General features: G+C 39.7%; 1 long non-coding RNA gene across 1 annotated transcript; it reads left to right on the forward strand.

Annotated features, from left to right (window-relative positions):
- Positions 1–16,192: 16,192 nt before the first annotated feature.
- LOC146668349 (uncharacterized) lies at positions 16,193–23,589 on the forward strand. The gene is made up of 3 exons (XR_014911988.1): positions 16,193–16,316; positions 21,328–21,378; positions 23,224–23,589. It is a non-coding gene; the product is annotated as an uncharacterized LOC146668349 (long non-coding RNA).
- Positions 23,590–24,042: the final 453 nt, after the last annotated feature.

A 24,042-nucleotide genomic window follows, 5' to 3' on the forward strand; every position in this document is an offset into this window, starting at 1 on the left:
ATGTTTGAAGTAGTTTCATTTTAACAGAACATCAACCAAATATGCAGAAAGAACATGTATGTGTAATACAAATGATACAGTCAGATATTTCTAGTTGCTTAGTAGCAGCAAAATGAGGTCTTGCATTAGTGCAGTGGTTCATTATTGTGGCTTTAGGTGTGTTGTTCTTACTGTTGTTGTGGTGGTTATTTTAGATTTTGATATGTGTGAATGTGTGAAATAGTTTCCACTGTTTGAGGACCAGCATGACAGACTCCTGTAGTGATTAATTACATCCGGCTAGCATTCATCTCCAGGCTGTTTCGTTGTGAGTGATGAATGCAGCCACGTCTCTAAAACGTTGTAGTGGGAAATTTGATTTATGGCAGAGACATTTGAAGAAAGAGACCTGGCACTTGAAGAGTCTTAAACTATTAAACAACAACAAAGATGATGATCGAAGTTCAACTTTCAGAGTGAAAAAAGATTTTAGGTCTCATAAACGTTCCTGCACATTTATATGGTTGTAACTGTGACATGGTTTAAGTGGATTACTTTATGACCTTTTGTTTTGTGTATATAGTGCATGAGTACACATTAGCGAGTGTTTTTAAATTAAAAATGGTTTTAATGAAACAGCAAAGTCAGATGAACCAAAGGTGTTTCCCTCCACCACACGCAGCTTGTCCAGATGTCCCTCTTTATGTGGGACCATTTTAAGTCCTCTCTCCCTTCTTCCCACACGTTGAGACAATGTCCCGCACTGTGATTATGAAAGTCTGACTTTCACCCAATGCATGGAGGCCTGGCGAATGCTGGGCCCATTAGAGAAAGAAGCTTTGCAGACTTTGGTGGATTTGGTGGAAACTACCACAAAAACAATGAACTGTCAGATTATGGTGGGAAATGCAGTCTTTGTCTTTCTTTGGTTAAAATTGTTCTTCAGTTTCACACGAGGTAAAACATGGCATGAAGTGACACAGTGTACATGTCACAATTGATGAAATTGTCACACATGGCTAAACGAGAAATGTGTGAAGATCTATGGATGCATCCCTACTGAAATACAACCACACTTAGAAGCAGCTGAAATAAACAAGAATACAAGAATAAATAAAGACTATTGCATGGAAAAAGATGTTTTTTTTCGTTTGTATACACTTAGAAAGGCAGTTGGAAAAAGCTACTTTCACATTAATCTGGCTCTAAATGTAAATGTGGCAACATTCACTGTTTGTTGTAATTTTATTTTTAACCTGGATATTTTTACCTCCACCCTCAACTGCTTTTTTGTTACCTGCCTATAATATTTGCCTATATTATCGGAAGCACAAAGCCTTTTTTTTTTAACAATAAATCTAAATGTTGTTGTCGATAACTGCATGATCACTCTAAGATTAAAGATAAAAGCTGTTAAATCTAGCTATCAGTGTTTCAGAAACTTCCTAAAATCTTCTAAATATTCTGTCTGCAAGTTGGCATAGAGACTCTGCTTGGCAGTCTCACTGTTTTGTGAACCAGAGATGATTAAATGGAATTAGATGTAAATGTTCCTAATCAATGATTAATGGTTGCCTGCTCCCTGCTTGACGCCTCAGGCGTGGTTCTCCCGACTCTATAAGGCTCCAATGGGAGGTTCATGCAGGGAGGAAGATTTTCATTTTTCAAATCCATAGATAATTTATTCAAGCCATACATTTGATTATAAAGTGTTGACAAAGACTTCTTATAGTTGCTCTTTAAATACAGAGAAAATGAGTTTTATAAAAGGATCTGCTCAGGTTATACTTCTAGGTTTCTGTACAGTGTTTGAACTGAAAATGTGCTTGCAGCCTCATAGGAATAGATGTAATATTCAGAAAAATCAATGTTACTCTCTTGCTGCCTGGCTTGAGTGTAATAGGAACAGGTGAAACAGGTAAACAAAATCATGAGAATCAGAAAATAGTCAGTCTCCCACGAGTGCATCCGTTGCGCTCAACCATGGTCGACAGGACACTGACTTGTCACCATGGCTACACATTTTTTTCACTGCCACATATTGTCATTTTCAGAGAGTGCCAGTAATGTGGGCTTATCACATCCCGGGGGCAAACACACCTGGACAAACTCCACTTTGACACCACACGGAAAACACACAAAAGCCAAAAATATAATGCCAGGGATTTATATCTTGGCTGATACCCTGATCTCAGCTCCTTCTTCTGTTCCATGATTAAATCAGGATTCCACACCGATACGCTCGTGCTCATCCGTCTCTGTCAGCAGGCGTTGACTTATTGGGATTCATCAGGTGTTCAGAACACAAACTGACACAAATGAGTGGAGCTCGTTAAGAAATCCCCTCTGTGTATCTCAAGCTGCTTTATCGGTGAGGAAGGTTGCACCAGTATGCGCTCTGCTTAGGCTCGCTGCATGCAGTTCAGCTGTAATGAAGCTGATTAGTGAGTTTCATCTTTTTGCCTTTTGTTATTTTTTAGGGCACCAATTGATATTTATGTGTTGTAACCTTATTTTAATGAAAACCAAAGAGAACTTTTATCTGATTCTACATTTGCCCCTCAGTGTTAATGGTTTCTGTTAATAATGTCTTTTTTTGGAGCAGCTTCACTGTTGTTGTCCTTATCAGCATCTTCAACAGCTGAACAGGCTCTGATAAACCCACAGCTGTTCGGCACAGGATTACAAAGCTAGTGATTAGTGAACAAAGAGCAGTATTCGACAGCTTAAGAGCCAGACAACCTCCAGGTTTTTGGAAGTGGTGGAAAGCAAGAACTTAAAGGAGAGAAAGCAGCGGACATAGATTCATTATGTGACCAGAAACAATTTATTCTGATATGATTAGCGTGCTATGGTCAGAGCAAAGCTGCTGTTCCTATGCATAAAAATGAGCCAAATGTGGTGATTCATTCATTCATCTGTCAAAGATGCTTCCTGAGTGAGGTGATCTTGGTATTACTAACTGGAAAAGGGGATCCCAGGCTTTCTGAGGATATTCTGATGAGATCGGGGCAAAAAACATAAAAGACTGAATTAACTTTCTGTTATAATCTGGAAAAGTGTTTACTAGGGGTGCAACGATACACAAAATTCACGGTTCGGTTCGAGACTTTGGTGTCACGGTTCGATATTTTTTCGATACAAAAAACTGTTCGTGCCTTTTTAATTTGTCATTTATTAAAATTATAAATATATAATTTAACTCAAAAGTACAGTTTTTAAATTTAATGTTGCTGAAACAACAAAGTATTAAAAAATATATATATATATCTGATTGAGGAATCACTCATCTTTGGAAAAGACTGTTTATTACAGAGAAATGGCTCTTTCCAAAATAAAAGCTATACTATACGCTTCTTCTGGGCTATATTCTCAGCAGCATATTAAACATATCAGGTCCCATAAGGAGAATCATGTGCTAACGGCTGTCTAAATGATTCGGGTAAAGTCTGTAGCATGCGTGCTTGTTGTTGTCTGCTTCCACTTGTCTTTGCACTAGGATGATGTCGGAGTAAATGTGCAGTCATATTTGTTGTGTTCCCACTAGTGCTGTCAGCGTTAATCTCGTTAAAATGACATTAACGCCATAACGCGGCAAATCTCCGTTAACGTGTTACCGTGGATCGCCCCGTGCGTGGGGCTGGACAGCGTCAACACGTTAATGAGCTAACGCACGAAGTTCCCACCAATTGAGTGTGGCACGTCCGACATACAGTTTTACTTTTGTCCATGACGCGCTTACCAGGATGATCTGATATCCTCGTGTTGGTGTTGTTCCCAGACCATCATGAAAATGTTGTTCCAGGTTCAATATTGCAAGTGACCAATCACATTGTTGTGATGTTATTCTTTTGCGTGCCAAGCCATTCGTGCATTTATGAAATTCCAATGTTGCAAGGACAATATCAATTCTGCTTACTGTTTATTAAAGGGTTACGGTTAGGGTTAGGTTCAGGGTCCGTTGATCGACGGACAGAGGTGGTTTCTCGCAGCTTAAGTACAATTTTTTGTTTTACCCGAAGTTGCAAAAGTATGACGTCACAACATTCTGATTGGTCACTTGCAATGTTGATCCTGTAACAACATTTAGTATGATGATCTGGGAACAACACCAACACGAGGATCAGATCGTGCCGCTTACCATCAGGGTCATGCTTCACATGAAAACCAAGATACTGTAGTTCCAAACGCCAGATCTGAATGAGGGTGGGGGCGGTTCAATTTCGGGTAGCGTTGAGGCAGTTGCCATGTTGCAACGAGCTTAGCTTCTGTCTTGCTAGCTTGCGCTGCGCTCAGTGGATCTGCACTCGTCAGTGCAGCCTAGGCGGAGTAGTCGAACGCAGATCCACTGAGCTCTCAACACAGACAGCATCGTCAGAAGAAAAGTTGATAAAATAAATAAAAATTTTGTATTGTTCGATACATATGCATACTGAACCGAAAGCACTGTATCGAACGGTTCAATATCGATATGAGTATCGTTGCACCCCTAGTGTTTACATAGTAATAAGTATTCACCCACTAAATTTCACATAAGTGTTGTGTCCATTGTTATGTCTGGTGTTTGGAGACTGCTTGTAATGTCAGGATAATGCATATTCTGTGAGTTCACCTGTATTCAAACTGATCAGATGTTTGATCAACTATAGTATGGTATACAGGCCCCTAAAACAAATATATCAGGGATTTTATTCCTACTGCTGGAGTCCAAAACTTAAAACATGACAGAGCTGTGTTGTCTTGATAGCTAACATCTGTACCATTCTGCTGATGGCTAAGGCGGGGTTAACATTTTAGAAAATTCAAAGTAGTAAGTAGTTTTGTTGCTTTACTGTCCTGATCTGACATTCAGTTCTTGGTAGTGTTGAATTAGCCTTATGTATTTCTGTTTGGTTTTATTGTAGTTTTGCTATATCTATGGAGTTTGGTGCCTGTGTTTCAACTTTCTCATTGTTTCCCGTCATATACAGTTCAGTATCATTTTGTTCATTTGTCTTGTACACTTAGTTGTCATCTTTTGGGTTGTTTCCTGTTTTACTTTGGTAGATCTCTTTTGTGCCTAGCTTTGAATTTTGCGTTCCTTTGTAATTGTCTTGATTACCCACACCTGTGTCTCATTCCTCCAGCTGTTTCCACTTCCCTGATTACCCCATATGGATAAATAGTCCAGTCCTTCACCTTTGCTCTTTGTTGTGGTGTCTGTGTGCACATCTACCTAAAGGTAGATGTGCCTGTTTCCCAGTCCCAAAAGGGCCTGTTTAGGCCCTTTTGGGACTGTGCATTGGAAGTTTTTCTTTTTTTGTCCTGCATTTGGGTATTTCCTTCACAATACACAAACACAAGCAAATTACAACTCAAAACAGCTTCCTTTTGTAAAAGAATAGAAAGCTATTTTAAGCACAGAGCCCAAAAGGTAAACTCATCTCTCTCATTACAGGGTAAAATATTCTGTTGGTTGGTGCACAAAAACAGAAATGCTTTTCCCCTGCATTTCAGCAGCGGGCCTGGTACACCTTTGCTTCGTGTCACTGTTCTTGCTTTATCCAGATGACAATCACTTTTAAATTTAAAGAGCCCTTCTTTTCCTTCATGCACCTCCTGTAATTTAGACATTGGTCCTAAATGCATAAAATCCTCTTAACTTTGCCCCAACAAAAATGTAACACTCAAAAAAGGCAGGCCAAGCATATACAGGCCAACACAAATTACAGCTCTGTGACGCTTAAATCCTCTGATTTTGAGGCACTGGTGAGTCTGTGCAGCTCTCCGTCGACATAAAGCACAAGAGGACCCCTGAAGAATTTTCCAATTAGGAGGCACGAGCATGTCTCAGAGCTGGAGATGAGATGCACAGCCACATCGCTGTAACTTGACATTCCTCACAGCCACTTGTGTGAACTTCCATCAGTCTGGCGTCCATGCACCAGAAGTTTCACGACAGCAGAGTCACAGATTCAGGTGGTGAGGAATGTCCTCAGTGGTTAAGAATATCCCTGTCCTGCTGTCTGGGAGAAATATAACTGCAGTCTAGTGACACAGACAGCTGAGACCTTTAAGATGTTTCAAACTGTCTTGTCTTTGACCATTCTTGACTTATGTTGCCAGGTTATTTTGTTCCACCTGACAACAGTCATTATACAACCTGAATGGGATACAAATTGTAAAGTGGATTAAATTTACTGATGTTCAGAACTGCAGATCATTGTCATATAAAATACACAGGCCTCTGTTGAAGATGTTATACTATTGTACAGGGTGGAATGAAACCAAATCGAATACAATGCCTCCAGTTTTGTTACCATCAGTTTGTTATAACTGATGTAAGGAAAAAAGACCAAGCTGGAAAACTTAAGAAGCCTCCATTTTGTCAGTAAATAAGTCAAATATTGACTAAAATAAATGCACAAAGCGATTTCTGTAAAGGTGCTGACGCTGTGTGCATGTTAAACCCATCTCTCGCTCACCATCTATCTTGCTCTCTCTGTGAAGTGAGAAATTGTCCATAGAAATTTGGTAAATACCATGTTCGGATGGTTATTGTCATTACAGTTATTTTTTAAAAAAAAGGATCAGGCAGGCAGGAAAAACGTTGGTCAATTTCAACAATGTCATTACTCCAATCTTGTCCAGTCATCTTCTCCCTCAGTCATCTTTGAGCCAATCAGCCTTCACTCTGTGGTTTAAATCCGTGCTCTCTGTCATTCTCTCTTTCTCATTCATGCAACCCATTTCCTCGCCATCTCCACCTCACCCAAGTCTGAGCTTTACCCAAGTCTTGCTCTTCATCATCACCAGCGTCTAGACTCCAGGGGTTCTGTCATTCAATTTCATATATATATATACTTATTATTATTTTTTTATTTTATTTTATTTTTTATTTTTTACTCCTGGTTCAATATGATGTCAGAGTGAGTGGATATCCCTAATATGGTGATGATTAATGAGATCATCATTAGTCATCTCTCATTTAATGAGAGATGATTAATGAGATCATCATTAATCATCTCTCATTTAATGAGAGATGACTAATGCCCAAATACCTGATAAATAAGTAATGCGTTAAAGTTCAGAGAAGGGAATTAGGCTTTATAGATCTAAATTATTTTTTTGTACCAATTATTATTATTATTATTTTTTTATTCATCTTTAGGCATGAAAAAATATTTTTGAACTTTTTAAACATGTACTTTTCAAAGAGGTTTTTTTTTACATATTCACTTAGATGGACAACTGCTGTGTATGGAGTGACGAATCAGTGTCCAATAATAGTGGTTTATATGCAGGTATACCATCAACACTGACACAAATACAAGAAAACAGCCTTTAAATAGCTGTCCACTGTAGTGACCGCTGTGCGTGAAAGGGTTAAAATAGGAGTTTATGGAGATTGACTCATGTTTTCAGTCAGCCTCAAGTGGCCATTTAAGGAACTTCAGTTTGGCCCTTCTTTGCTGGTTTAATTTCTTTCAGCCCTGGAGGTTTGTTTCCACTTGGTTTAATTGCACAGTTTGGATGAAGAAATCCAGACAGAGAAACTGAAAGTGGCTTTAATGATAACAAACGAAGCTGAAGTGCATAGTCGGTCCTGAAGATGAACCAGGAGATAATTTGGGAAATGAGGGGCAGGTGTGGAGCAGCTGATGATGAGGTGACTGGGGAAAACTTAGGCAGGCCGGCCGGGCAGGGCGGGTTGTTGGATAATAGATGTTACAGCAGCTGATATTACATGCTGCAGAAAAAGTTGGAGAATAACTGAAAAAAAAATCCAGTTGCATTTCATGGAAAATCAAGCAGTGCAGAAACATGAATCATGCACAACAAGTGCGCGCACACACACTGTAGCTTATATGTGCAGTGCAGGGCTGTTCTTCAATTCTGCAGCATATCATCTTTTCTAATCTGGGATTGACTAATCCTCCTGTGTTCCTGATCCAGGCAAGGGGAGAGACAAAGACCTGGTAACTGGGAAATGGTTTTCTCAGCTGTGCTTGAGGTTTACAGAATGGGTGGAATATTTTGAGGCTGCTTTCTCTGTGAATGCAGGGTGGTGGTGGACTCTTGGGACCATGTGCACCACCATCATGTTTCTCTCTACTCTGGCTTTTGTACTGCGCCAGCATTTCTTCAGCCGAAGTAAGACGTAAGTTATTAATTTTTTGTTCATCTGAGTTGATGGTTTTTGTCTTTGTTTGGAGCAGCAGTCATGCAGTACAAGTACGTTAATTTTGGTATAATAAATCTGCTACATCTTAAACTCATGTTTACCTGCACTGGAGATTTGACTTTGGTTTGACTACTGAAAACACGACTGAAAAAAAATTAATTCTTGAAGGTACAACAGGTGACTGAAGAAGTATTTTGGCAATCAAACTCTGTATTTTAGGATTCATTTAATTAATTTTTTTTCAATTTAACAATGTTTTTTTTCTACTTGTGGAGCTTAATATCACTTAATATCATTTAAGTGGACCTGTTTATACCACTGCTGTAATCTGCAGTGTTATAATATTATATGCCCATCATGGTCAAAGTAAGTGCTTGAATGTTTGGAAGCAATCCCCAAACATTCAATTTCATATATATATATATATATATATATATATATATATATATATATATATATATATATATATATCCTGATCCTGTGGGACTCCCAGATACAGGCGGACAAAATGGTGGTGGCTAACCAACCGGACATAGTGGTGGTAGACAAACAGAAGAAGATGGCCGTAGTGATCGATGTAGCGGTTCTGAATGACAGCAATATCAGGAAGAAGGAACACAAGAAGTTGGAGAAATACCAAGGGCTCAGAGAAGAGCTCGAGAGGATGTGGAGGGTGAAGGTAACGGTGGTCCCCGTGGTAATCGGAGCACTAGGTGCGGTGACTCCCAAGCTAGGCGAGTGGCTCCAGCAGATCCCGGGAACAACATCGGAGATCTCTGTCCAGAAGAGCGCAGTCCTGGGAACAGCTAAGATACTGCGCAGGACCCTCAAGCTCCCAGGCCTCTGGTAGAGGACCCGAGCTTGAAGGATAAACCGCCCGCAGGGGCGTGCTGGGTGTTTTTATATATATATATATTAGGGGTGCAACGATATTCGTATCGATATTGAACCGTTCGATACAGTGCTTTCGGTTCGGTACGCATATGTATCGAACAATACAAAATTTGTAATTTATTTTATCAACTTTCCTTCTGACGATGCTGTCTGTTTTGAGCACTCAGTGAATCTGCGTTCGACTACTCCGCCTAGGGTTGACAGTGCAGCCTAGGCGGAGTAGTCCAACGCAGATTCACTGAGCGCTCAACACAGACAGCATCGTCAGAAGGAAGAGCGCAGGGCAAGCTAGCGAGACAGAAGTTAAGCTCTCCTTACAACATGGACCTCCCCCACCCTCATTCAGATCTGGCGTTTGGAATTATTTTGGTTTTCATGTGACGTATGAAACAATTTGCCGTGTTGTGGCTTTAAGGTCATTTCAACGAGATTAACCTGAAAGCACTAGTGGGAACACAACGAATATGACTGCACATTTACGCCGACATCATCCTAGTGCAAAGACAAGTGGAAGCAGAAAAAAAACAAGCAAGCATGCTACTAACTTTAGCCGAGTCATTTAGACAGCTGTTTAATATGCTGCTGAGAATATAGCCCAGAAGAAGCGGATAGTATAGCTTTTATTTTGGAAAGAGACATTTCTCTGTAATAAACTCTCTTTTCCAAAGATGAGTGATTCCTCAATCAGATACAGGGCTCGCAAAATTTTTTCCAGTCGGGCTACCAAAATCTCTCTCTGCCCTGCCCGTCGGGCTATCGCAGGAAGGAAAAATATGTCAATGCTTTTGCATTCTTTCGGAAATGTAGCTGGGTAATTATGTCATTGGCATCGGTGAGCCACTGTCAATATGTGACATATTGAAATCGCGTTTGAATTTGCGCTTGTTTTTTTGCTTTCACTTTGCAATCGTGCGAACTGTGTATAGAGAGCGACAGCACTGATCTGTGAGTGATGATAATTTGTGCACCAATTCCTCTGACATCGTCTTATTAATTGTTAGCTTACTATGCAAACATGACAAGTGAAATCTCCCGCAGCTTACACATGTGAGAGGTTGATCGCGCAGAGAATCGCTGAGCTTATGTGAGTACGTGTGTAAAAGCAGCAGGATTTATATTTGACTACGATGACCTGGATGACTGAGAACCTTCACAGACAGATATATATTTTAGTTCTGCTGAGCCAAATAAGACAGGTCAGGGTGAAGAAGTGACAGCCAAAGAAAAGCTTACCACAAAACGGAGAAGTTATGACAAATCAGAGTATAAGGCAAAAAGAAAGTGCAGCTTTATGGTTTCATGGACAAAAGAATTTCTGTGGCTGCAATATGACGAGCTAAATAACCAGGGGTGCACATAAGTGGTCCGCAGGTGCGCATTCGCTGTCAAAATAAAAAACGCGCACAAGGGTTAGGGTTAAATTTAAAAACTGTACTTTTGAGTTATATATAATTATATATTTATAATTTTAATAAATGCCAAATTAAAAAGGCATGAACATTTTTTTTTGTATTGAAAAAAATATCGAACCGTGACACCAAAGTATCGAACCGAACCGAGAATTTTGTGTATCGTTGCACCCCTAATATATATATATATATATATATATATATATATATATATATATATATATATATATATATATATATATATTATTATTATTTATTATTATTTATTATTTTTATTTTTTTTTACTCCTGGTTCAATATGATGTCAGAGTGAGTGGATATCCCCAATATGGTGATCTCAAGCACATGGCTTTATCTGTGAACACAACAGCTCTGCCCACCTGCTCTTCACACCTTTTTACAAGGGGAAGCCAATCATCAGTAAGTTGCCTTTGAGTGGGACGAGCTAACACAGCAGCAGCAAATGGAGAATGAACTGAAGAGGCTCACCAAGGTTCAGCAGTTTATAGAATGGAAGAATATAAACACAAAGCTGAGTGACAGCTTAATATACTGCCTTTAAAGTGATGCTCATTAACAGTCAAATTCATTCTTAAATGCTCCAGAAAATAATGTTTAATCGTTTATGCAAATGTAGAGTATAAGATTTTGTTCATGTATTCATTGTAGTCGTTAGTGGTATTTACACCAATTTTTTGTTGCCCTTTCACAGAGACAAAGGCATACACACACATATTTGTGATGCAGTTTTAATGACTGTAAGTGCGCATTTGCTGTCACTAACATGCTTCTTGGTTTAAATCCTGACTTCTGGTTTATTTTCAGCACTCTCTAGGAAACCTTCCCTTCTAAGTAGTGATCTAATGGGAAAAAAAAGCACAAAATGTCTTTACTCTCTGACCTTGCTCAACAATACAATCATAAGCATCATGCGACTTCTATGTGATCCCATGTCTCAGAATCTTTGAGAATCAGGTAACTTTTTAAAAAGCAATGGAATATATTTTGCTTTCATCACCTGCCCTCGATGAGAAGGGGTCTTTTTTTAGGATTCATTGCTTCAGATGTGCTCATTCTCAGGTTGGCACATACTGATTTGTCCACACGGTTATGTATAATGTGGTGCGGCACCTCGGTTGAAGATTTATGCCTACTGCCAGAGTATGAGAAAGCACGGACAGCAACGTGAGTTCTTCTTGCCTTCAAATGTGCAGTCCCTGGGCTTGGTCTGTCTCTGTATCTTTACCTCATAATGATGTTCATCACTTACAGATGAACATAGCAATTATTTAGTGTGAACAACAGTTCAGTTTAGGACTTGTTCAGAGGTGACTGTGTGCTGGAAAACAAGCAATGATTACTGTGAAATGTTGTTGACTTTCACCATTAGTCAGCTTCATAGTGGTTTCTTTCACTGAAGGGAATTTCTGAGAACTGGATGCTATTTATAGCTAGAAAGAAGTAAAAGCTGACTGGAAATACCAAAATTATGGTGAGAGCTGCTAAAAGACTACTAACCAAAAGACTACAATTGCAAAGATAATCTCATCCATAATTCAGTAACACATTATGTATAGATTCAGGATCTATACATGATAGTTGTTGTTGTTGTTGTTGTTGTTGTTGTTGTTGTTGTTGTTTTTTTTTTTTTTTTTTTTAAACTCTATATTAATGTATCTAGATCCATATATTTATTTGTCTGTATCTATATTTATCTAGACTTTCGGGTTTATCTAATTTTACTGAGCAGAATTTGCGTGTTTGGAGATGTTGGTTCAAGCATTTGAAATTACTGCCAATGAAAATTGGAAAATAAATAAAAATCTGTTTCTGCTAACTCCGCTATCATAGGCTAGCTAGCTCCAACCACAACTTTATTGACATTTGCACCATGAACACATCACAGTAATAGGAAGGAAGAAGGACGTGTTGAGACTTTAAGCTGTGGGATGTCATTATTCTCTTGAGACGGCATCTCCATGTCACCACTACAATCAATGCCAGGCTGCACATGAAAAATCACCTCATTTAACATTACCAGGCATTGACCTGCCAATCAGATTCAAGTTCTGTTAACTGGAAGTACCTGAATGTCATTTGGGGTTGTTCAGGCACGCTTTAATCACTGTGTTCTAGTTTAAGAGGGTTACTGCTGTGCTTCCCATCACCCTCAGTCACGTCAGATTGCTTTGCACTTCCTGAGCCTGGTTCTGCTTAAGATCTCTTCCTGTTAGAAATGAGTTTTTCCTCCCCACTGCTGTCATGTGCTTGCTCATATGGGGTTGCTGGGTATCTCTCTGTAAGACATATATTTTTTAAAAGTACCTTGAGCTCCCTTTTGTTGAGGACTGGTGCTACATATATTAAAACTGATCTGAAATGTGGCCTCCTGACTATTAACACCAGTCAGAGTTCTAAATACAGTCTCATAATAACGCAGATATTATCTCAAGTATGATATCTGAATAGGAGTTTAATATGAGCCTGTTAATATATCCTGTGATGGATTTAGGCCTTTTTCTGAGGAGCACTATTTTGCTCAGTAATTGCCTTGGATTTAAACTGTCAGTTTTCTCAGTAATGCCGGCACATCCAGTAATACGCATCCTTTTGTTCTGGCGTTAAATAAATACAGAACAAACACCCCAATTACACCGTACTCTATTTCCTGTGAGGTTAAATTGAATGTGGGTTAATGGAAAAGGTTTTCTAAGTTTTGAGAGCTGATTTTTAAATGAATTGGTAATTATATGAAACAAATTCACACAAGCTAAAAAATTCCTATGATACAATATTAAACATACTGCCACTGAGACGTGTATCGATCCATTTTCACACAAACATACCTATATCCAGAGTTTATGCACATTTCACATCATGCCAGTACCAAACCAAACTCCCTTTTGTAGAGTCTGTTTGATTTGTACATTTTCACACACTTTTAATTGAACCCATTATGCTAATTTACAAAGGAATATTTTTTGTTCTTGCACTCTACTAAACATTTGCAATAGTTGCAGTTCAAAATTATCTATATCTTGTTTCAAGGTGGTACACTGTTCCTTAGTCTTAAACAGACTGTTATCCCCCTGCTCTCTTATCATAAGCCAACTTTCTTCTGATTGGCTGCACCATGCAAACAGAAGGTTTTAACAGCAGGTGATAGAGCCTTATGGATTATTTTCTGGTTCTCTGATGCTTTGTTGATTATTATTATTATTATTATAAATCTATGTTTCAGTTATTCATGGTGAGGTATTAGTGCTTAGGTTGTCTCGTGCTTAGTATAGGTTTAGTTCAATGTCAAGTCTGCGTCTCTGTTTCTTGTTTCCTGTTTTATTGTGACGGTTTGTCTCATGTCAGCGTGTCTAGCTTTGCTCCCCCTGTCTCGTTAGCCCTAATCTCTCCCAGCTGTGTCTCCCTCCTTTTTCCCATCCTTGATGACTTCCTCAGTGTATTTAAGCCCCGTGTTTCTTTGTGTCAGTGTCGCGTCGTACCTTCAGAGTTGCCTGTGTTTCTGTGCTCAGTGTCATTGTTCAGTTCATGTTTTGTTCATCGCTAGCAATAAAGCGGAGGTTTTTCAGTTGCAATTCAGTCTCAGAGTCCTGCGTTTGGATCCTTGTCTCCGCCTGCCCGCACACCGAGCCCTGACAGAAACAGTGGACCGCCATGTCTAATACACATTTACTGTGATACTCAGTTGGTCAAAAACATTTTATTTAGAGCAATCTGAAGCCAGAGCTTTTAGCTCATAGAGAATATTTGTACTTTCATCCACCATAGTTACTATTATGTCACAGAAAATAAACAAAAGCATAATATGTTCACTTTGATCAGCTGTTTCTACCCAGTGATCTGCAAAGAAGATTGAATCAAAGGGTTGGGAGCCTCAGCGTAAGATTGTTTCTCATAGAAGTTCATGTTGGAATTTGAGGTCTGCTTAGGGAAAATGAAGACAATGAGCCCAAAGTGTAAAGCCATCTTACCCTAACCCTAAGAATTATAGTTTTGCAGTATAATTCATTGTTATATTTAACCATTTTAGGCTTTTTGGGGACCATTTTCATCCGGGGTTGGGGGTTTTGGCACCGTAGACCTGATATGTGAGAATTTGATACTGGTTAGCCTGTAAAACATCCTTTGTATGGCATATAAGCCATATTATGATGGGTTATGTTATATCAGCATAATATATTCTCTGTGCTGTTCACATCAATAGCTCCTGCTCCTGCTGCTCCTTATCCGCTCGATCCAGCAGCATCATCACCCAAACCATATACAATGTTTTGGTGGTGCGAGCACATCTGAAGCAGCCTGTTTCCTGCTGTGGGAGAAGGGGGGGGGGAAAGTGATCTATGTTTTCTAAAACAATCCAAAGTTAGTTGTGAAAATTTCCTATGAAGACCCTAATAGCTGTTTTCCAAGTGTAATGCACTGATTTTGTCCTCGAAGGGATTGAACAGTCATCATTAGGGTGTTGAGCGTGTTTTCTGCGTGGTCTCTGAGCAATTCCTTCAGTTAACAACGCGTCTTTAAAAACTGCAGCAAAACCATGGTTGTTGTTCCAGAAACTTATTGTGCAGACAAAATTACATCAAAGCGGGAACATTTCACTTCCCATTTAGGTTCGCATCATAAAAGATCCTTCTCATTATAAGAAAACAAACAAGTGCAAGCTGACCAGCAAAACAGAACTTTTTTTTTTCTTCTTCCCAGAATGCTGATCTTATACCTCTATTATCTCATCACTTATCACCTTCACAAGTACTTTTTTCATTGCCGTATCCTCTCTCTGACCCCCCTGTCCCCCACTCTCCCACTCCCTCTTCCTTCACAGCTTTCCAAAAGGCTCGCGGGAGAAGGAGTCACCATCGGTGGAGAGCAAAGACACTGACAAGTGACACTCACTTAATGGACATCCAACTCAGGTAAGCATTAATGGATTTTGGTGTCACAGATCATTTCCATTAAATAATCACAGATAAAAGCTTCTGTTGTGGCATTTATCGGTGAACCCTTTTGTAAAACAACTTTTTGATGTAAGAAGCACAACTTCTTCTTTTCAGAAAGTGCTGTTTTCCTGTTTTGTTTTGTTTTTCTCTCCGATTCACCTGCACCAGTAGTCTTAGTTTGCTCATATAGTTTTTACTACTTTTGATATTGTTCCTGGGCAGACATCTAATTAATGAGTTAAGGCTTGAATGGTGATTCTAAATTGGTTAATTTGAGAATGGTTGCCTTTCCCTCTGTGTTAGCCTTTATTTCAGCCACCAATTCATATTCATATTCCTGTCAAAAATATTTTGAGGAACATCCAGCTCCTATATTCAGTGCCCTGTTTGTTTAAATGTGTTTTATTTGTCCATAGCTTCCAGTATGAATAGTTTGAATGTTCAGACGCAATAGGAGCATGCTGGAAAGGTGAGACCTGCATTATTCTGCAAAACCCTCATACCGCACCCCAGCCTTCTCTAATGATCACAGCCCAAAGCCAGCTGAAGCATCTTCCATTATTTAGAAACGCTGCACTGAAAGGCAATCTATCATTAAAAGATGTGCATTCTCTCAGCTTTTGTTGGACTGATAATGGGACCGTAACAAGGCAGCACCTTATAACGTCCAAAAACAATGACTACCACCGACAGTTTGGCTCTGTGTTAACAGAGATCAGTTTCCAGACTCGTGTTACACTTTGTGAAAACTGTGTTGGCCCTTTGAGGAGCTGGTTGTGGTCAGTGCTGTGATCCAGCACACTGCGTGGAGGCGACATCATGGCTAAGAGAGGAGACAGCAGGGCAGCCGATGCATTGTTTCCAGGGCACTGGAGGGATCTGAGCGAGTGGAGCATAGAGAAGAGACAAAGCCACAGAGTAAGACTGTTTTTCCACAAGCTGTCCTGAGCATGTTCTAGTCTTGTTTTCTAGGTACAGAACAAACTGAGAGCATCTGCACATTGCTGACTACTGCCAGCACAGTCAGTACTCAGTAATTTAGACGGCATGCTCTCTATTTTGGTCAATTCAATAACACACTGATTATCGATCAGAAGATCAGTCAGTGTCACTGCTCCTTTATTATGTCTGCAAATTATATGAATAATTTGCATATGGCTTTTCTCGTGCTGCTTCTTTCAAGGATACAGCAGTTAATGAATTTAAGGCTCATCATCACAAGTACTAATGCATTGAGCTTGTTAGTGTTTGTCAGATTGAACTGACTAAGCTAACCATTACAAACCATCATGAGACAGGTTAGTTTTACTAATATTTTTTACATTATACATGCTTCCCTTAGGCAATATTATTAGAAAACACTGTATACATTTTTATTGCTATGCAGATTTTACCCAGCGTTATCTATCTATTAAGCCCAATGACAAAAATCAACTAGTTAACCTAGAGGAATGTCTTAAAGAAATAAAGGCCTGGATGACTTCTAATTTCTAAATTTAGTTAAAATTTAGGTACGCAGTTTGTAGAAACTGGTGTATAACCAGATGCTTTTGTTATATGACGTTACCATGGCCACCGGTGAGGAATCTCGTAGTCATTTGTGATCAGGATATGTCCCTCAATGTGCACATTAAACAAATACGGAGAACTGCCTTCATTCATCTGCTCTGTACTGTTAAAATGGGAAGCATCCTGTCTCAGACTAAAGCTAAAAAGCTAGTTCATGCATTTATTACTTCCCGGATTATTGTAATTAATTTTTGTCATGTTGTTCCTTTAAGTTCCTTAAAAAGCTTTCAGCAGATCCAAAATGCCTCCACAAGAGTACTGACAAGGACTGGAAAGAGAGCATATTTCTTCCATAGAGGGTTCTCTTCATTTATTACCTGTTAAATCTACAATTTTAATTTTATTTTAAATCCTGAAAAATCTGGCTCTGTCATAACTTAAAGATCTTATAATACCTTACTATTCTACTTCATTAAAGCCTGCAGAAGGTTTCTTCCATGTTAGTTTTTTCTTCCTACTGTTGGCTAGTGCTTGCTCATAGGAGGGTGTTTGATTGTTGCATTTTATTTTTAATATTGAAGGGTCTTTATCTTGCAATATAAAGCACTTTGAGTCAACTGATGTTGTGAATTAGCACTTTATGAATAAAATTGAGGAGAATTTGATCTTACTGATGAGGCCTTGTTGCAGTAGTAATTCTGGTTAGTTACAACAGGAACTGCAGGTTCAGACATTCGGTTTGAGTGCTTGATGGACGAGAAAATGGCTGAATGCTCCAAATCAAAATATTGTAGTTCTGTGGATAGCAAACCCACCTGAACCAGTGAAGGAGAACAGGATAGTTTGGATGTATCCATAGATTAGGTATGCCATATCTGAAAAATAACTCGTAACAAAAACTGTTTCTCAGAATAAACGACTCTCTCATTTTCATCCTGGTAGTTTCCATCATTTATATTCCTTAAAATCTGCAAAGCTTGTGACTTTTTGGTAACTTGTTACTGTCCTTGATGAGTAAGGCATTACACAGGCCAACCTACTTGCTATAAAATTTTTTTTAAAGCCTTCCCTTCATGTACATTGGGTAAAAGCCAGACTTCAGAAATGTTTGTTTTCTACAGAACCAGTAAAAATGTGGGAGAAAAGAGTCTTTCAACACACATTCGTTCACTTGGTGATGAAGAATGGTGTCAATTATATCAGTACAAATCTGCCATAGGTGTTTAACTGGTGACATTTAAGGCCATAGCATATAATTCTCATCTTTTTCATACTCATCTATTCGTTCAGTTGGCCCATGTGCCCTTTTGGCATTGTTAGATTTAAAGACATCACTTCAAATAGGATAAAAATGTTTCACCATAGGTGAACACTCAGAATAACTGTGTACTGTTTTTCATGGACCCTTTCCTCCAAAAGCATAAAATGGACACAAAACATGTCCAGCCCTTACGTCATACTGGGCTCTTTTTGTGCCACTTTTTTCATTCGTATGAACGCCATTTCCGCTGTGTTGGGTGTAACATAGCCAAACTTGCCACCCGGTTTCGTTTTTGTAAAAAATTCAAATTTTCAGTCTGATTTTCTTACATCAGCCTAACACGGCTTAGCAGCAAAAATACTCACACTCATCACCCTAGGGACCGTTTTGTGCCCCATTGAAACCCATTATAAACGCTATTTTTCACGGCAAAAAAATTACGGTCAAATCGATCGTGATCGGTTATGTTTCCGTTTCCGTTTGCAGTACTGGCCTTAGAGTTGTAATTTTTTTATTTGTCCACCGGGTGGCGCCCTTGCTCCACATTTGACCCCGGGCTGGAAAACAGCGGGCTGCTTAAACAGGCCTGCGGGAAACGAAGCCTCATTTCCGGCGTGCAGCAGCGGCTTCGCCCGCTGATCGGGCGGGACCATTTTCGGCCCCTAGGACCGTTTGAGGGTGCATTTTTTTTTAATCAACAGGAAATGACGTATTTGTTGTGACGTGGTACCGGACGTGTGTGTTGGAAAAAGGGGTCCGACGCAACATGCCCCGGTCATCGTCGGGAGTTAACCCAGGAGGATGCACTGATTTCGGCCTAGAGGAGGAGCATTTGCCGCCTGGAGACCATTTTCTGGTCCTGAAAAAAAAAAAAAAGGCGATCGAAATGAAGGTTGGTGCCAATCTTTAGTCCATCTAAAGGCCTAATTATAATAACAATCAAATATTACTTCAAATGTTGTTGTTTTTTAAATATTTCGTTTTGTTTTGGGGGGCTAAAAAAAACGGTGCGCTCATGTAATTAAACTGCGATTAAAAGGGTTAAAACCCCCGAAATATAATTAAAACTTTACATGGATAGTTCAGGGAGAAGTAGTTTTAAAAGACTGGCTAATTTAAAGTGGAAAAAAATATGAATATATAATCTTTTTATAGCATTTTTCGGGCGTGGCAGAAAACGGTCCCTAGGGTGATGAACGTAAGTTTTTTAAAGGATGACGTGAGGGCCAGCAAATCACCTGACAGCAGGAGTCAAGTGCTCAAGATCGTCCTTTAAATGATGTCTTGTCTATACATGCTTATATATATGTTTACCAATACAGGATAAAACACTGCCTTACAATCAGGCAAGTTCTTAAAGCCCACCTACATTTTTTGTGTTTTTTGACTGAGCTGATATTAAAAAATGTACCAATTAAAGTATTAATTAGTTTGGTTAATGAAGCTGTGAACACAAGTAAATTACCTCACAGTGACCATGAAGCAGAACTGCACCATGCTGTGCTCACAGCAAATATTAAGAGAGACGAGGACGAATCAGCCCATCGGCACAGATCTGTCTCCAGCTGTGTGTGAACTTTTAATTTAAGTGGAAATTAAATACCTTAACCCCTTTCACCCGGGAGGCTGTGTCAATTATAAAAGCACCATTTTTCCCAAGTTGCCATGGGCGACTCATTCACTAAACTACTACCGATGACAAAGATTCTGCTTCAACGAATTGAGTACAGCTGCAGTGCTGACACATTGGTATTACAGACTCTAATTTATCCTTTTTATTTATAAAAGTCACTGGTCATGGCCGGTCTGAGTATTTCTGCTGGGTTTTTTGCACATATCCTTGTCTGGGGTTTGCAGAGAATGATCTGAAATTAGAAACTTTTCAGTTCTCAGGGTGAGAATACTTTGATGCAAGAAGTCAAAGGAGTAACCAGACTACTTCAAGCTAAAGACAACAGTAACTCATTAGAATCACAGTTTGCAGAAGAGCATCTCTGAACTTGCACAGCCTCACTAAAACTGGAACACTGTTAAAATGTTGGCTGGTCTAATGAGACTCAATTTCTGCTGCAACACTCAAATCGTAGGGTCGGAATTTGCCTTCAACAACATGAAAGCAGGGATCCATCCTGCCCTGTGTCAAAAGTTTAGGCTGGTGGTGTAATGTTTTGTGGCACACTTTGGGCCTCTTTGCACCAACTGGACATAAGTTATGCCTATCTGAGTGTTGTTGATGACCAGGTCCATCACTTTATGACAACAGTTGACTCATGGCTGCTTCCAGCAGGACAACGTATCAAATCACGAAGCTCAAATTCTCTCAAACTGGTTTCTTGAACATCACAATGAGCTTACTGCACTCAAATGGCCTCCACAGCCACCAGATCTGAGTTCAGCACAGCACCTTTGGGATGTGGTGAAACAGGAGTTTCACATCATGGATGTGCAGCCAACAAATCTGCAATGATTGTGTGATGTTGTCACGTCAACATGGACCAAAAACTCTGAATATTTCCAGCATCTTGTTGAGTCTGTGTTACAAAGAATTAACACCCCTCTGAAGGAAACAAAACGGGGTCCAGTCTGGTGTTATATATACTGTATAAAAGAATAGTAATGATGCATAAATCAGACTTTCTTCCTGATGACCAACTAAAACAACAATTACTTAAAAAAAATAACTAATGAGTAACTTTGTGTCCCTCGTTGTAAAGGTTTACTCCAAATCAATGAGACAAGAGACAAAAACCAGAAAACATTTGTAATTGCTGAAAAACTGTGCTTATGCTGGACCTCCTTACACACTTAACATGACCTTGAGACAAATGTAGAGCATCTTCAAACAGAAAACGTGTCCTGTAAAGTGAGGTATGTTGTTTAAATTGGTTACACTGAAGGCTGCCCTTTCCATCTAAACTGAAGCAGACCACCTGTGTGCATTAGAGGTGCAGTAAGGTTGCTGCCTCCCGGAGCCTCTTTAATATTTTATCAACCAAAATGTGAAAGCTCTCTGTATGCTCAGATCTGTGTCTGCTGTGATCAAAAGGCGCATGAGCCAATTTCGTTTGCAACATCTTTCTTTAAATGATGAAATACTTCATTTTGTTGCTTTCCCTGTGTCCCCTTTGACAACCCGCACCCACCTCCTGCTCCACACAGAGCTGGGTTTTAGATGTGGAAGCTGTGCTCAGGTCCATGGAAAGACAGCTGGTAAGTTGATCCAAGTCTGTTTTAATAAACGTTAATAGATATTACTATATAATAAATCTAAATCAAAATGGTAAACTCCTAAAAAAATTTAATTTAGGGCATCGTCTGAAGTTTTTCTTTCTTGCACGCTTTTCTCACTTTTGGTTCAAACCTCTCCGTGTGAAGTTTTGTTTGTTTGTTAGCTAAACTGGTGTTTCTAAACTGTTGGTAGGTGTGGATATAATTGTGAATGGATGGTAATAAACTCCAGAAAATGTAGGTGGAATTGGGTCAGGAGAAACTGCCCTGCAGCAGGAGGCATTTTACATCAGTTATATTCTGATTGCTGCCTCTCACTACAGTGTGTGGATTATTTGCATCGAGTGTGCATTCAGGCATCACGCAGGTTAGAGGCCATTTAATGACCAATCTATTCCAACTGCAGAGTCTATTTGTATTCCCACAGCACATCCATCGAGGCTGCAGTGCCAGTCGCGGTCACGGATGCATAAGAGAAGCAGTCTGAGCGAAACCAAGCCTGAAAATGTCCTTTAGTACACCAGCGGTCCCCAACCCCCGGGCCTCGGAACGGTACCGGGCCGCGAGAGTTGAGGCTCAGGTGTGAAATGTATGGTTTTCAGGGTTTTTAGCGTTATTTTGTTATCGTTAACTCTGTTTTCCTGGGTCTTTTCACGCGTGTTATGAATAAATCTTCCTTTTTTCGGTACCGGTACTAGTTTTATTTTGTTGTATTTATCCACGACACATTAAAGGCCGGTCTGTGAAAATATTGTCGGGCATAAACTGGTCCGTGGCGCAAAAAAGGTTGGGGACCGCTGCATTACACCGTAAATGGACTGAATCTGTGAATCGAATTGGATATTTAGATCTGGATTTATTTGTGATATTTTCTTGAAAACTCCAAGACAACATCTCCCAACATTACAAATTCAGTTTCACATGTCTTTGTGAAAGGGGGCAGAATGTCACAGCTGTTAGTGCTGTCACTCTGCAGCAAGATGGTTCTTGCTTTTAGTGATGTGTCGGTCGCGAACGAAATGGCTCTTAGAGCCGGATCTTTGACGTGAACGACGCGAGCCGGCTCCTTATCGCGAGCCGTGGGGTTTTTTTTTCCCAAAAAAAGCAACAAAAAACCTGAAGAGCCAGTTCGGAGCTGAAAAGAGCCGGCTCTTTTTAGTGAGTCGAGCCATAAGAGCCGGTTCTCTAAAAAGAGCCGGAAATCCCATCACTACTTGTTTTGAACCTCCTGGTCAGATAGATGGAGACTCCAAATACATGTCCAAGGAAGTGTTTCTTAGGTTAGCTACTTTATTCCAAGTTGGCCTTAGGTATGGATGTTAGCAGCTGTTGAGCTGCTGAATCTATCCCAAACCCCTAATATTACCATATATCTTGTGAGAAAAAGGATGGATCAGTGATAATAGAACTTGCTCTTATGTAGCGCTGTTCTACCTTACCGGATGTGGGGTATGTTTAACATTTACACTCCAATAAATGACGAGAAACTCAGGGGTCTTGCCCAAGGGTACTTTGGCATGTAGACTCATGGATTAAATCACCAAGATGACCTGCTCTACCTCCTGAATCACAGCCAGGAGGTAGAGCAGGTCAAGGACATCGTTCAGATTCTGGTTGACTTTATCACTTTGAAGTTGGGCAAACCTTCAGCTCTGGTAAATTTTCCAAAACTTTGAGTAACCTGCTAACAAACTGAACCAGTCATACAGTCTCCTCAGCAGAAGTAACGACTGTGTATTTTCAGTTGTGTTTAAATGTTTTTTTCAAATGTATACCCTAATGTTGGCAGTGAAGCATCAAACTAAAGTTTCTTCTTTTTTTCCTCAGAATTCTCTTTTGGAGAAATGTCCTCAGTCGAAATGTGGAAACAGCCCAGTGGGTCCTCTATCTCCTTTAAGCCACAGCAGGTCTCGCTCCAGTCAACAAGCTGATCCGTAAAGTCAACTTTAGATGCTTTTCAACTTTCTGAGCAAAACAAATCCCATATTTTTGCCCCAAACAGTCACTTGGAGTAGACAGACTTTGAGCACTTCTTGTTGCCGGTTTTCCTTTATTCCAGCAACAAAGAGCCCACAGAAGTGTACGCTCTGTGCCACGAGCACCAAACCTGCTGTGATTGGCAGCTTTGTTGGAGGGTTTTTTTTTGGCTTGCTAAAATCCCTGTGCAACAATCTCACCTCTTAAGTAGTTGTTTGACATTACAGGGAGGAAAGCAATTTCACACCCGGTTGTATCATTACTCAACTGTTCCATAAGCGATGAAAACCTGACGGTCTCTGGAATGACTGAAAAACTTTCTGTCATTACCGAGCTGCCAGACCAGAAATAAACAAGTGTTTTCTGTGATGTACACGCACAGCCTGCTGCATCTTTATTTGAAGGGAAATCCACACCCACACTCCCAGCAGCACAAAAAAATCAAAGCTCCCTGGCTTATTCGTTTCTATAATTGAGCCTTTTGCTCTGCACATGGATTCACAAGCATGTCGAATTACGAATAAATCATATAGCGTGACAATGGGCCCCCTATGCACAGGATCTTGGCAATTAATACTGTTTTTCATCTTTTTATGGGCTGCATCATTTCCCTTGCCGACAAATGAGATCTTATTTCCTGCCTGATTACATAAGTGATTGGATCCTTAT

The sequence above is a fragment of the Rhamphochromis longiceps genome, linkage group LG6, assembly GCF_057381845.1.
Source record: "Rhamphochromis longiceps isolate RC_006_pf linkage group LG6, R_longiceps_female_GT1.1, whole genome shotgun sequence".
Lineage (NCBI taxonomy): Eukaryota > Metazoa > Chordata > Actinopteri > Cichliformes > Cichlidae > Rhamphochromis > Rhamphochromis longiceps.